Raw genomic sequence first — 14,781 nt, 5'->3', positions numbered from 1 at the left:
CCAAGCTGGGGAGCAGTGTTGATGTGCTGGAGGGCAGGAAGGCTCAGCAGAGAGATCTGGACAGGCTGAATTGATGGCTCAAGACCAATGGTGGGAGGTTCAACAAGGCCAAATGCACTTTGGGTCCTGCACTTTGGCCCTCTGAAGTGCTCCAGGCTTGTGGCAGAGCAGCTGAAAAGTGTCCCAGTGGGAAAGGACCTGGGAGTGCTGGTGAACAACAGCTGAGAAAGAGGCAGGTATGCCCAGGTGGATAAGAAGGCTGATGGCACCTGGCCTGTATCAAAAATAGTGTGGAGAGAAGTACTAGGGAGGGGATTGTCCCTCTGTACTGGGCACACCTCGAGTCTTGTGCTCAGTTCTGGGCCCCATAATTCAGGAAGGACATTGAGGTGCTGGAGCGTGTCCAGAGAAGGGAAGTGGAGTTGGGGAAGAATCTGGTAAATAAAACTACTGAGGGAGCTGCTAGGGCTCAGCCTGGACAAAATGAGGTGCAGGGGGAACTTTATTTGTCTCTAAAACTCCCTGACAGGAGGGTGTACCTGGGTGGGGGTTGGCTTCTTCTTCTAGAAAACTAGTGACAGGACAAAGGAAAAACACCTCAAGGTGTGCCAGGGGAGGTTCAGGTTGGACACCAAGAAGAAATTCTTCATGGGAAAGGTTGCCAAGCATTGGAACTGTCCAGAAAAGTAGTGGAGCCACCATCCCTTGAAATGTTGAAATGTTGAAGGAACACCTGGATGTGACACTTGGGGCTCTGGTCTTGTTGACAAGGTGGCCATTGGCCACAGGTTGGACTCAGTGATCTTGGAGGTCTTTTCCAACCTTAAGGATTTCCTGATTCTTAGCAGAATTTCTTGATCCTTGATTTCTTGTTTTTCTCCTAGCAAGAACTCTTAGTGTTCTGGCACATCTGCACATGCACAGACCTGAGCAGTGAATTTGCTGCAGGATGGTCTCACTTGAGGTTCAGTTTGTTTTTTTGAATCAGACAGAAAAGGTCACACTCTGAATGTGCCTGTAATGCCCACTGACAGAACTCAAGACAAGGGAAGAATGTCCTGTGAAAATGGGTCAGTGCCCAGGTGCAGCCAGCACTGGGATCTGGGAGCAAACTGGCACCAGGAACCCACATAAGCCTTGGATGTAGCCAGCTGAATTCAGTTTTACTGCAGACAGCAGCAGCCCTGCTGAAATCTTGCCACAGCTAGAATTTCTTCCCAGCACACCCATTGCTGAGCAACAATGTGTGTCCTTTTCCAGAGAATGGGATCAGCCCAGACTGGCTCTTGAGAAACACAGCAGCTGCACTTGAGAGAGGGCTGGGCTGAATGTTCAAGGAGCTGTGCAGCCCAGCAGAGCGCTGGGTTTCCATAGCTCAGGGCACTTGGGCAGTGTAATCCCCCATGTGAAAGGGACACCCTCTGCCCCAGGCACTGGCATTGAGGTGCAAGGGGGATACACCATTACAGGGAGGAGAGGGGATTTCTGTATTGAGAAGCCAATTGATCAGGAATAAGGACAGTCAGCTTAATTTTTTTTTTTCCTTTTGATATATATTTTTTTCTGGTAAGCTGATTTGATGCTAATGAACTGGAGGCACATTAGGACTGCTTCCTGGCACAGACTACACAGACATTGTGCAAGATTCCTTTCAGCTCAGCTTTGCTGACATGTTTGGTTCTGACCTCAAATATCTCAAGTTTTTCCAGTTCTGACCCTCTGCAAGTGAAAAGGCCTCTGCCAGTGAACTTGTGCCAAAATACCTGGGGAGCTGGGGCAGACTGGAAAGACTGGGTTGTTCTGCCTGTGATCTCAGGCAGGAGTTTGAGCTGCTCTGCAGCTCTGGGAGGCCAGTCTGCAGAGGAGGGAAGAGGCATCAGGTGGGATGTGGAGAGTTAGTTCCTGTGGGATGCGTGAGCACATTGACAGCCAGCAGGCAAATGGCTCAGTTCCTTATTTCCAGTGGAAAATATTTCAATTACAGTTTTTTGTTTCATCAACATTTTTCTTAGATCCTTTTTCATTTTTTGAATAAAAGGAAATCATCCTTGGCATAATAATGGGTGAATATTGTCATGAAAAAGCCAGTTCCCACTAAATGCCCCCTGCTCATCCAGCAGATATTTTCTAACAAAAGGCTCTGAAATTTCAGCTGTCCCTATATGTGCTCCAGATGAGTTTTACTTGGAGTGGTTCATGTTCCTTCCAGTCTCTGCATGTTCTGTTTTTAATGTTAGTCTGATTCAGCATCCCTTGACAAGAACAGACATCATCCTGTGTCTCCATCAAGACTGAGCTCTACTCACATCACAAAGGAGATACAAGTTGAGTTTCATCTCATCTCTTCCCCTCCTGATAATGATCACAGCAATGATTTTCAGTCTACCTGACTTTTGCCTGTCTTGACTGGCAAGCTAGATGAATTATCAATTTTACTCACTATTTCTTGATCATATTTACTTTATTAAAGCACTGCAATGATTTTAATACTTTTTGCTCAGATTGATCTGAGAGAAAATTTAGTTCTGTTTGGAGAAGGGAGCACTGAGAAGCTTTACAAGGCCTGCTTTGCAAGCAGTTTTTAACTGCTGGAGCTCTTCCCAGCAGCTGAAGGGCTGTGTAACATAGAAGGGACTTCACTCAAGTTGAGCTCAAGGGGCCTGGGATTCATCTGGAAGTCTATTTTTGACTAGCTGGATTTAGCTGGTCAAAATTTACACAGCAGTGAACAAATGCAGCTGTGCTGGTAGAAAAGGTTGCTGTTCCCAGGAAATCATCATTATCATCATCATCATCATCATCATCATCATCTACCAGGGGTTACTGCCCCAGACCTTCTGCCAGTGCCACCCCATGGGTGATCCTGAATGCAGGCAGTATCAGGTGGATGGATGGATGGATGGATGATGGACGGATGATGGATGATGGAGGGATGATGGATGATGGAGGGATGATGGATGGATGGATGGATGGATGGATGGATGGATGGATGATGGATGGATGATGGATGGATGGATGGATGGATGGATGGATGGATGGTGGATGGATGGATGGATGATGGATGGATGAATGGATGGATGATGGATGGATGGATGGATGGATGGATGCATGATGGATGGATGGATGGATGGATGATGGATGATGGATGGATGGATGGATGGATGGATGGATGGATGATGGATGAATGGATGGATGATGGATGGATGGATGGATGGATGGATGGATGGATGGATGGATGATGGATGGATGATGGATGGATGATGGATGGATGGATGGAGGATGGATGATGGATGGATGGATGGATGGATGGATGGATGGATGGATGAATGGATGGATGGAGGATGGATGATGGATGAATGGATGGATGATGGATGGATGATGGATGGATGGATGATGGATGAATGAATGGATGGATGATGGATGGATGGATGGATGGATGGATGGATGGATGGACTAATCTAAATGATTCTGCAGGAAGCAAACTACAGCACACTCACATGAGCCTGGTCTATCAGCATGTTTAAGAGGGAAGGTGCTGTAGTCTGGCAGACAGGGATTGTCACATAGCTGGTCTTACAGTGGCACAGCTACAGAGAGAAGAGGAAATCTCTTCCTGGATTGAGTCATAACAAACCTTCCTCACTCCTTGCTGTGTCACAGAACTGGTGGAAGTGTCTGTCAGTGTATGCACACAAAATGCTTAGTGCTTGTCCCACTCAGCAGAGAACAAGGGAGGCACAAACCCTAGAGACAGGAAAAATTTGTATCTTTTGAGAGTAAGTGGCAGAGTCTGACCAAAGGTCAGAGAGTGACATGGAAACCAGCCAGAATGAGAATTGATTGTTTTTAGTAGGCAGCTCTATTTTCAACTGTTGTTCTGTCTGGGTTGTTGTAGCCTTGGAGTCACACCTCCTAAACACAGTGAAGGTTGCTCTTGAAGAATGAGGGTGGAAAGGGATTAATCAGTTCTCCCAGCAAACATAATGTGATACAGAAGAGAAGAAGGATTTGTCAGGCTTTAAAGTACTCCAAAATTGGCAGCAGTAACAAAAAAAAGCTTTAAACTGATAGGCAAATATGGAAAGCAAACATATTTGCTCTGCTGAGCAGGGACAAATACTATCTAGATAATCTAAGAGAAAGATTTTACTTTTGCCTAATCCTCATGGCATTTCCAGCCCAAAGATTTCTGGGAATCTGGTGGAGTCCAAATCGCATGACATTTCCAGCCAGCTTTGCTGACCAAGGACTTTGGGATCAGCCCTGAACTTTGGACAATTAGTAAAAATGAAACGCTTTGGGCTTAGCTATTAACAGTGTCTGTCTGGAGCTCTGTGCTGTGAGTGGAGTACCAATCATCTCCATGAAATCCCAGGAAGTCTGACTAATGCCCTTGTCTGTAGCAGAGTTAACCTAGATCATCAGACCTGGGGCTGCTAGAGATGTTTATTTTGTGCTTTACCCATTTTTAGGGTCAGTGGCATTAGTGAAAAAAGCTACCAACCTGTAAACAGTGCTGCTACAGAAGTACCTGCTCTTCACCCTGGGTTTTACCAACTCCTGCCTCCTCTTTTCTTACTCCAAACCTTCAACATTGCTCCTTCCTCCCTTCTCCCCTCATTCCCAGCCCTGCGGAGTGAAGGCTGTGGCTTTATTTTGTCTTCTTCCTGATTTGAAATTGCAACTCCTGCCTCCAGTTCCAGGGCCACCACTGAGGCTGGGCATGGTCTGGGCTGTTGCTGTCCAGAGCTGCTCCTCTGTTCCTGTGTTAGGCTTTCCAGCACCCCAGGCTCTCTCACACAGAGCTCTGACCTGCAGGACTTGGTCTCCACGGTGGCCAAAAGCAGCTGCAGCACTGGAGCCCCACTGTCCATGGAAGTGCTGTAGCCAACAGCTGCATTTTAGGAAATGCCTGTGGCTCAGGTAATGTGCAGTAACCTTCCTCTGGACATCTTGGAGTGCACTGTGCTTGTCTGGGCACCTGCCACAGATCCACAGAAGGGATCTTGGTGGGAGTTGCCAGAGTGAGTTGGATTCAGGCTCTCAGCCTTCCGCAGGCTCCGGAGTACTTGGCATGGGGTCAAGGCTCTCACAACAGCTGTGCCCCTTTGCTAATGGCTTGACAAATATGAGCATTTTTGCATTTGTCACAAAATCCCCAGGCCTGTCGCTTTCAAGTTTCTCAAGGCTTTAATTCCATGCCAGTATATTGGGCTGGGGGGAGAGAGGGAGAAGCAATGCTCCACAGATGTCCAAGGCTGGAATATCCTGGGAAGCATTAATCCTCTGAAGACAAATTCAGTGAAGAGAGGGATTTCAAATGTGTGCTGTGCTTCTACAAAAACTTTAAGCTGGCATAAGCCAGCTCTGCAATAACTTCTTTCAGAGGGCAGTCCACCATTCCTGTTCCTCTGCCTTCTCCTTCCTGGCCCAGTACTGCTCCTTTCCCCATGCTGGCACCAGCAAACACATGATTGTGAAGTGAACCAGCCAGGGAGCTCTGCCAGCTTAAAACTAAACAATTTCCTTTTTCCCAGGTTGGTTTTGACCTGGATGAGTTCCCTGATCTGGTTCATTGCAGGGCCACAAGAACACTTGTGCTGGCACAAGGTAGGGAGTAGCAGAGGTAGTGAGGAGGAATGTGGGCTGCGGGTGTGGGGAAGGAAGGGCCATTTCCTTCAGTACTGGTTTATGCTGGCTTAGAGACTTGGTGTATCTGTGGTGTTAATTGCTGACAATTATGCGCTCCAAACTGTGTGTCACAGCTGAGGGATTTTCAGGAATAAAAGCCTCTTTCTCTTTTAAAACAGGACCTGATTTCTTAGGTTCTTCTTAGATTAAAGTTTGGTGGGTCAGAGTCAAAACCGAGTTCATAATGTTATTATGCCAAATAATTTTCAGTCTACCTAGGCATGATAAAAAGGGAGATGGGGGTGTGGGGCAGGGAAAAACTGCTTCTAAAATTATACAGCAGATTAGGAGCAGAGGCACAACAACCTGGCATGTCTCCTTGCAGCCTCCTTCCCACCAGTGGCTTCCCCGTCTCTCTGTATGGCAAGGAGAAAACCAAGTCAGTTGGCTGCCACACAGCACTCAGTTCCCATATGCATTGATGGTGCACATTTATTATGTGTTTATTTAAATATCAAGGAGAATAAATCATCTGAGTGGCAGCTTGGTGAATGATTTGTCAGGAGTTGTCTCATTTATCCTAATAAAATGTGAACTACTTCATTTACCCGAGTGAAGCTTTCTCTGGATTTACGGTGGTGCAGCTGAAATCAGGATTGGCCCCATGACTCTGTAGCAGCATTACTGAGTGTTCTGCTTCCAAACATTACTTGTGCTCTACTGAGTTCATCTGAAACATCCAGTACATTTTGGGGCACAACTCTGCCTTTCATTTATAGCTGTAATCAACAAGAAGATACCAGAATCTGGCCCATTAATGGAATAATGGACATCAGCAAAAGTTCTCTGTGTTTGCTCCCCTGCAGCTCCACTGGGCAAGGGACTCATTTCAGCCATGCTGGGCAGTGCTGGGGTCACTGTGGCTGCTCTGGCTTTACAAGAGTTTTTCTAACAGGGGGATGTGAGATGTTCATGATGCTCCCCGTGTTTGTAATCCACACTGAATCAGCCCATCAGCTGGATTTTGAAGGTGAGGTTTGTGTGCAAAAGAAATTCCCCTTTTTAAGAAAAAGCTCCTTAATTTTAGTTCTTTTTTTTAACCCCCTTTTCTTTACCTGCTTAGAATGTTATTGTTTTGAGAGGATGATTTAAAGTGAATCTTGACCATATTCCCATACCTTTTCCCACCTGAGATGTGCTTGAGCTGATTTGAATGTTTATTGAATAGATGCTCCTCGGATGGCCACACTGCGATGTCGTGTCTCATTTACAGCTTGTTCCTGCTGGCTCTCCAGCTTGTTAAAGGAAAGACACTGTAAAAAGAAAACAAGTGTTATATGTGGGCTACAAACATAAAAGTGACTGAAGGATGGAGGAAAAGGGATAGATTGGCAGCCTGAAAATATAATAAACCATTAAAGCATTAAAGGGAGGCCTGCTGAGCTTGATGTTTAATTACTTGTAGTGATAAAGAATGTCAATAATTATGATTTTCAAGCCCCTATAACATTTACATTTCTAAAAGCTTCAGGGGCTGGCTTTAGTAAAATCCACTGAGGTACTCTTAAGGAGCTAAGATGAGGCTTGCAATGCTACTTTTTACAGAAAGAATGCAATTTATGCATCTGTGCTCAGCCTATTGGATGCTCACGGCATACAGCAAACACATCCAGCCCGAGCCAGTCAAAGCAATGGGATGATCTGGTCACACATTCATGACAGAGCCTGAGATAAGTGGTAGAAATGGCAATTCAAAGAGTGGCTTTGTTGGAGTGCCTTTGGCATTTGTTATTTTACAGGTATATCACTAATGAGAATTGAAGTGGCCCCAGATGTTGGCAGGGGTAGAATTTCTGTGATAAGACAAGGTTAAAAGATGAGTAAACTCTCAGTTTCTAGAGGTTCTCTGGGATAAGTTTGAGTAATTTCACAATCCAGTATTTTGATTGGCCTTTTAACTCATTGGAGATGATAAAAAAATTAAGATTATAAAAGTAAGAGAGAAATTAGGGCCATTTTAAAATGCAACGTGGTAACTTATCTGAAGGATCTCATAACTCCAGATTAATTTCCTATGCACTGTAATAATATTGTCCTTACACAAGTCTTTGGTATTCAGATGGATTAAATTTTACCAAAAGTTATTAGAAACTATAAATAAGATCTCAGTCTGATTAAAGTCCTTCAGAGAAACATAAAATAATAATCTGGAGAAAAAAAATCACATCTTAATTAGAATATAAAATAAGATTAATTTGTAACAACAGTGATACTTACACTGTATTGTTTTAGTGTCAGACAAAATGTGTATATGTAATGAAAAGATGATAGCCAGGTGGTTTTTATACATAGCTATCATTCCTTATTTATGCTGCTACAGGTGAGGTAGAACCTGATCCCAAATTCTGAAAGGCTTTCTGCATATTATCACCTCACAAAAGTATTCTTGTGAAAAAATCTAGCATTTGAAGACCTTCACTTCAAGGAGTTTGAAAAGATCTTTTAATTTCTTTTACACCTCCACAAATACTCTTCAATTTTTTTTAACCAGAATGCTTATGAAGACATTATTCTTATTTTAGTTCTCCAACACCCAGAGAATAAGTGTTGTTGCAGTGACAAACAGAGATGTTTTTTGTTTTAACAAAAAATGCTTAAAATTATTTTTAAAGGGCATGAGATGTTTTGTGTTAAATATTGCCAATGCTGAAAGATGCTGAAGGTTTCATTTGAACAGCTTGGTGCAAGGTTCCCTCTTTCAACAAGTCTGTGTCTCAAACTCTGTTGTGTAATAAAACCAGCTGCCAACTATTTTGAAAAATAAACTGCCTAAGTGGGATTCCTGTTAAGCAATCAGCTTTAATCCTCTGGAGAAAGGGTGAGCAGCTTTGTTCCTCTTTGTTGAAGTCTGGGTTAACCTCCTTCATTTCTTGGGCTGTAATAACTTGGTTTTATGGAGCCATCCATGTGCTTAAAGTTCTGCTTGGAGACAGGGCAATCCCCAGCTCCCAGGGCAGTTGGTTTGTGTGTTTGGATACCTCTTTAACCACCAACCTTATGAGATTCTGAATACCACAGAAGAGCAGTTGCATTCTGAGAGGAGTTTCACAGTTACCCTGAGCTGACCTAAATCAGCAGGGCCAAGAGGACTGGTCTTGTCCTCCTATCTCTGTCTGGAGACAGGTCTTTGGAAAAGTAAGGATCATTTGGAGCATGGTTTCACAGCTAGTCTGTGCTGGGACTGGCACAGCTTCTGGCTGTGCATTCCCTCCACGCTCACTGTTGGATCAGAGTTCACTAACTAATGACTTTTTTCTTTCTGTAGTGTTAATTTTTCTGCCAGCTGAGCGACCTGAACTGGGTCATGTGGGAGGGCATCCAAAGAGTGCCTTTTCCTGTGCCAAGAACGAAATGCAATGTGCACAGGAGTTCAGTACCTATTAGGAGAGACCTTGACAAAGGGGCTATGAGACTGTCAGCAAGAGGAACGCGTCTGATCCAGTCAGTTGGGATACGATTTTCCTGTTTTGGTTTTCCAGTATATTTGCAAACACACTCATATTTGCTTTTTTGTTGTTTAAACACCTCTTTTTCTTGTCTGGGACAGGTCTGCTCCCTGCTCTGGCAGCTGACAATGCATTTCCTTCTGCTGAGAGTCCTCGAAGGCTCCCCAGGGTTGCCAGTACACAGAGAAGAGGCTTGCTAGAGGCACTTTTACACCTACTAATGGAAGAGTCATCAAAACTGCTCTCTCAGGGAAATGATTTCTCCTTGAAAGTGAAAAGAGTTAATTCGTGGTGGGTGCTTCCTGACACGAAATCCAGCTCATGAGACTGCTGGAGGGGAGGGAGTTGTGTCTTTTTAGGCCTATTCCCACCTTCTGAACACTCTACCTCTGCTTGCTTCTTGTCTTACACGAATATGCAAAAGATGACAAGTATCTTTTGCAAGACCTGCAGCTATTTACTACAGGATTTGTAGAGAAAAACAGTCCAGCCTCCCTGTTTCCCCTCCAAATCCAGGACTGTGAGATTATTCCTGCAGCAAAAGAAGTAAGGCTCTTGCTGGAAGAGAAAAACTCACTCGTCTGCATGGGAGTTACAGGCAGGACTTGGGTAATGGGCTAATACCCATCAACACATTTTTGATGTCACTGTGCTGTTCCCCTCTACTTGAGCTGACAGCTGATGGCAGGACTTGGCTGCATCTCCCCTGCATTGAGAGGGGTTTGGATGTCAGATGCAGGGAGATGGAGCAAGCTTGAGCAGCCAGCCGTGAGCAGAGTGAAGCAGTGAGGAATGACTCTCTGCTCCAGGGCGTGAGGTGCCACTGCGAGCTTGACCTTTTGAATACAAAGCATTTGTCAGAAATCCAGAGAAAAACGAGCTGAACCAGTCAGGGTGGCTCTGCCTTTCTTTTAAGGCAAGCTCATGTATTTAAGCAGACACACCTACCCCCAGGCATGACCCAGACATTGTATGCAGGGATCTCTGGTGATACTGGGAGCCCTGTGCTCACACCAGTTAGCAGGAGAAATAAACTTCACACCCTTGTGTGGGCTCTGCTCATCCCAGACCGGAGTCCAGTAACTCCCATTTTAGCCAGGGCAAGTTGTAAAAGGGTAACAAGATGTTAAAGACATCATGACATGTGTGCAGGCAGCTCTACTAAAAGGTGTGTAAATCCTAAATATCCTGTCCTGCGCCTTGGACAGTGCTCAGTGTCTGCCACACAGCCAGCTTCTTTCAGAGGTCGTCTCTCAACATCTCTGTGACTCCCTGAGCCATCACTCTCCAATGCAGATCTCCCAAAATCTCATGCCTGGAGCTCTGGACTCCCATGACTGAGTCCCCCGAGATGTTCTCCCCCAGCCAGCCCTGTGCAGCAGGGCCTGGCAGCCATGAAGGCTCTCAGCCCCACACCTTGGTGGTCATGGCAGGAGGATGAGGATGTGAATGGCAGCTCAGGGTCAGGAGAGGGCAGTGAAATTTATTCACCCTAGAATCCCTGTCAGAGGCTCTTTTGTGCTCCACAGCCAAGAGCTGTGTCCATGCGGATCTGGAGAGCTGATACACAGCATGCATCTTCCCACGTGTGAGAGGGCACAGGCTGCTCTGTGTGGCAGGAGCAGGATGAACCCTCCTTACACTCCACCAGTCCAAAATGCTTTTCCCAAGAGCATTTCTTTCCTCCTTTACCAGATCTGCTTAAGCTTCTGCAGAGCTGCACCCGCAGTAACCTCCCGGGGGCTCTTGGAAACGCGCACAGGTTGCACACCATGGAACAACAAACACATCAGCACATTCCAGAGCCACTTCAACTCTGCTCTCCTCCCTAAGCCATCCACGCACGCAAATCTCCTCTGTGGATTAAGGAAGGCAGAACTCCAACTGGAAAGCACCCCCTCCTGTTTCCTGCTCCTTTCTGCAGCAGCAGACAGAACAATTTGCCTTCCGAGCGAGCCTCGAGTCCCGCGGGGTAAAAATCCAGCGGGATGAGGAGCGCCGGGACGGGGAGCAGCGTCCCGGCTGTCGCTCCGTGCTCGGCCCTGACATCTAGTGGAACAATTCCTCTAAAGCACCTCAAGCTGAGCAGGAAAAGATCAGGGTTTGCTTCCCTGCGAGGCTGGATGGAGCAACCATTCGTCTGTATGATCGTTTCTTTCATTGCGCTTAGCACTGCCAAAGGATTTGTTGCGGGAGAAAGGAGGAGGTCGCTGCATGAGCAAGGAGAACGCACTTTGGGAAGTAGTTTTTACCTTTCCCTCTAAATCTGAACTTCTTTTCGCTGTCAGGTGGACGGTTTTTTCACTGCAGCAGTGACAAACATCAGTTTCGCAGTTACTTCTTGATTAACCCCATTAAATGAAAGGCAACTGTGACACAATCCCAAGAGACCATAGGGTAAAAGTGTCAGAGAGCTCATAATAAACCCTGTGAAGGACGCAAAATTGCTATGGGCTAAATTTTCCACCTTCTCAGAGCACAGCTGTGCCACTTGTAAGTACCACTGCTTGCACACACGGCCCTTGCTCTGTTTTCACAGGTGAGGAAGGAGCTCTCAGTGCACGGAAACATTTTGTCTATATAAACCAGATTTTTCAACTGCTCAGCTGGAAGTGATGCACATAGTTGTCATTCATAAGGAAATGCATAAAAACCTCACGGCAGCTGAGAGGCCAAATGTGTTTTTTTGCTCGTGGAAACTTGTGGAATGTTTGTGATGCACTTTGTGTAGGAGCTGGAGGCATTACGATGACAGTGACGACAACGATGACCAGCTGTTGTTGAGGTACAACAGGAATCTTTATTTATAAGATTTAGAGACTCTGCATTTGTGGTGCTTGATCACTAGCACAAATTTTGAGTTTCCCATGGCCAGACAGCCCTGCAAGGGGCTGGGTCTAAGAGGTTCATGCCCTCCCACATGCAAGTGAGATCTTTACAAAGGCCAAAGCTCATTCTTTTACATTCTTCAAGCAGGGCCACAGAGAAGGGGGCAGGAATGTCTTAAATGGCCTCAGGAGTTTCCATCGCAAGGTTGGAGTACTCCTCAGAGATGAGCTTCAAGGTGCCTGGCCAAGTGATTGACTAACCCTGGGGCAAGTTATTGCCCATCAGCTGACTCTGCCTGTGAGGCACACCTTACTTCATCTCTAATGAAGTTATGGGTCAGTTATGGGCTGTGCCAATTGCTGGCAACTTATTAAACTGCTTTTGGTTGCATGTCTGGACCTTAAAAATCTGATCTGAGACAGCTGAAGTAGAATCAGAGCCAAGACTTTTGTACTCTTTGTGGCTGCTACTTGATTCTTCATCAAATTCAGGGGAGAGAGAGTGTCAGAGAGCTCCTGCAGAACAGGGGCATCTCTGCTGTTAAAGTGCTGGGCAGTGCCTCTGTCTCAGGGCCAGGGCTTCTCCTGGTGGGTTTATTTAGGATTTGCACAGTTTGATCACCGCACAAGTCTTAGACAAGGAATTAATTGAGATTTTAATAAATGGTCACTGCATGCTAATTGAGTACCCACTTGATTATTTAAAGATATTATGTGGAGTTTGTGTAATTTGTTACATTGGTACTAAATTAGCATATAAAATCTCCTGCAACTCTCATATGATTTAATGAGGCTGTTATCGTGCGTGAATAAAACGGTGATTGATGAGTGAAAACCTCTTTTCCGAGCACCGAGATTGCTTAATAAAGTCAGAAATATTTCTGACATGTACTGAGTTACTCATGTTATGCAGGTCACTTTTTGACAACAGAGTGACCCATGTGTATAATGAGGACTTTGGGATTGAAATGGATTCCTAACTAACCCAGCATGTGACTGGCTTTGGACCTGCAGTCTCACAGCAGCTCTTGAAAAAAACAGAGGTCACTACTCTGTCCTGGCTGAACTCCTCTCTTTTTAATTGTCAAGCACTGAAATGAACTAAGCTGTATTTCAGGGTGCAAAAGAATAGAAAATATAAAAGGCAAACATTAATCTGGAAAAGGAGGATTTGAAGCTTCTTCTCACATTACTGTAATCCTGATGCCGCTTCCATCTGACAGCTCAGAGCTGCCTCATGTGTGGTCTGTCTTGGGTGTGCTGAAAACCCAGCATCAGCCCAGGGACAGCCCAGCCAAACCTCCTTTCCTCTGGCTATAACTCCCATCTCCTACTGTTCTGGCAACAGAAAGGTGCAGCATCTTAAGAGAATCTTTGATGGCCATTACAGGAATTGGTCTTGTGGTGTGTTGCTCTGATCTGGGGGCAGGGTTTGTGGGTGAAATGGCACCAATAGATGCATTTGAGCAAAGCCACTCCAGCAGTGGGGATGACAGGGGACATTACCCTGCAATAAACTGCTTTGCTGGAATGCTTTGGGGTTCAGTTGGGGTTCAGTTTGGACAATTGGTGTAAGGAAGAACAGCCACATTGGCAGGAACTGAGGGGTGTTTGCAGGGGGTGTGGAGCCACTCCTGCTCCCGTGTTCCTGAGCTGATGGCAGGGTACTCAGCCACATAAGGTGGAAATATGGATACTAAGATTTGATGTAACTGAGCCCTGCTCTGCCCGTGTGGAAAGCAGATGTTCTCAAGTTTCCAGGTGTTGAGAAATGCTGTGTCAAGCTCATGGAAAAGCTTGCCAGGTAGTTTGAAGGTTGCTGGTTTTCTCATCTCCTGGGCATACTCCCAAGCCAGTGTTCAGTGCCTGATACAAGGCAGACAAACATCTGTCAAGACTGGTGTAGGCAGAGCTGCTCCTGCCTTGAGGTAGCCAGACAGTTTAGGTGATCTTTTGAGACCCTTTCCAGCCCTTATCTGTGACTAATTTCCTGGAGAAATAGGACCTGGACAGAATTTCTGCTTGTCTATTCTCCCCTTCCGCAACAATTTTGGAGCCAATTGGCCAATGTTTAACATGTGAAGAGTGAAGGAGAATAGGTATCTAAGGCTGGGTGACTGTGCATGTCCATGATTCCTGGGAATCATACTACCTGTGCTCACAGTGGGAAGGAAGCAGAAGATGTGCCCAGGTTGGTATTTGGTGTTGGCACATTTCCATTCTGTGCTCTGGGCTCTGCAGCAGGATGAATGTGCAGGATCCTGGTGTTTGTGTGTGAACAGTCTGCCCAGGCCTAAAGATACAGGGATAAATTTTGAAAACAAGGTTCATTGCACTCCTTCTAGAGGTCTGATTCCTTATCTCTTTCCCTCCTGCTCACTGGCTTGATTTTGTATGCTTATCTGTTACATCCTCTTCCTGCCCAATAAAAATCCATTTTTGGAGGCGGATGTGCACATGTGCCTGAGTGCTGACCTCTACAAAGCTTTTTAAATATCCCAAGCTGCAAGCACACATTTAACTGACTGTTGTTTGAGTCAGTATTCTTATTTATTTGCACTTATGGCAGAACCTACAATCTTGCTGACCTAATGATATCAGGACTAATGGGTGGCTGGATTGCTTCTGATTTTGGGGTGTGTGTGGGGTGCAGCCTGATCATACTTCTTTCTGCCACAGAGTTCCAAGTAGATTCTTGTTTGAGACTTGTGCTCAAACACGTAAGGTCAAATCGCAAGCTGTGCTTTTGATAATGCCAGAGTTCATTCCAAGGAGGATCAAACTCAATTGCGTGTTGATTCTTCATTGAAAACTCT

This window comes from Poecile atricapillus, chromosome 13 (genome assembly GCF_030490865.1).
Source record: "Poecile atricapillus isolate bPoeAtr1 chromosome 13, bPoeAtr1.hap1, whole genome shotgun sequence".
Classification (NCBI taxonomy): Eukaryota; Metazoa; Chordata; class Aves; order Passeriformes; family Paridae; genus Poecile; species Poecile atricapillus.
Note: the sequence above shows the minus strand (reverse complement) of the source record.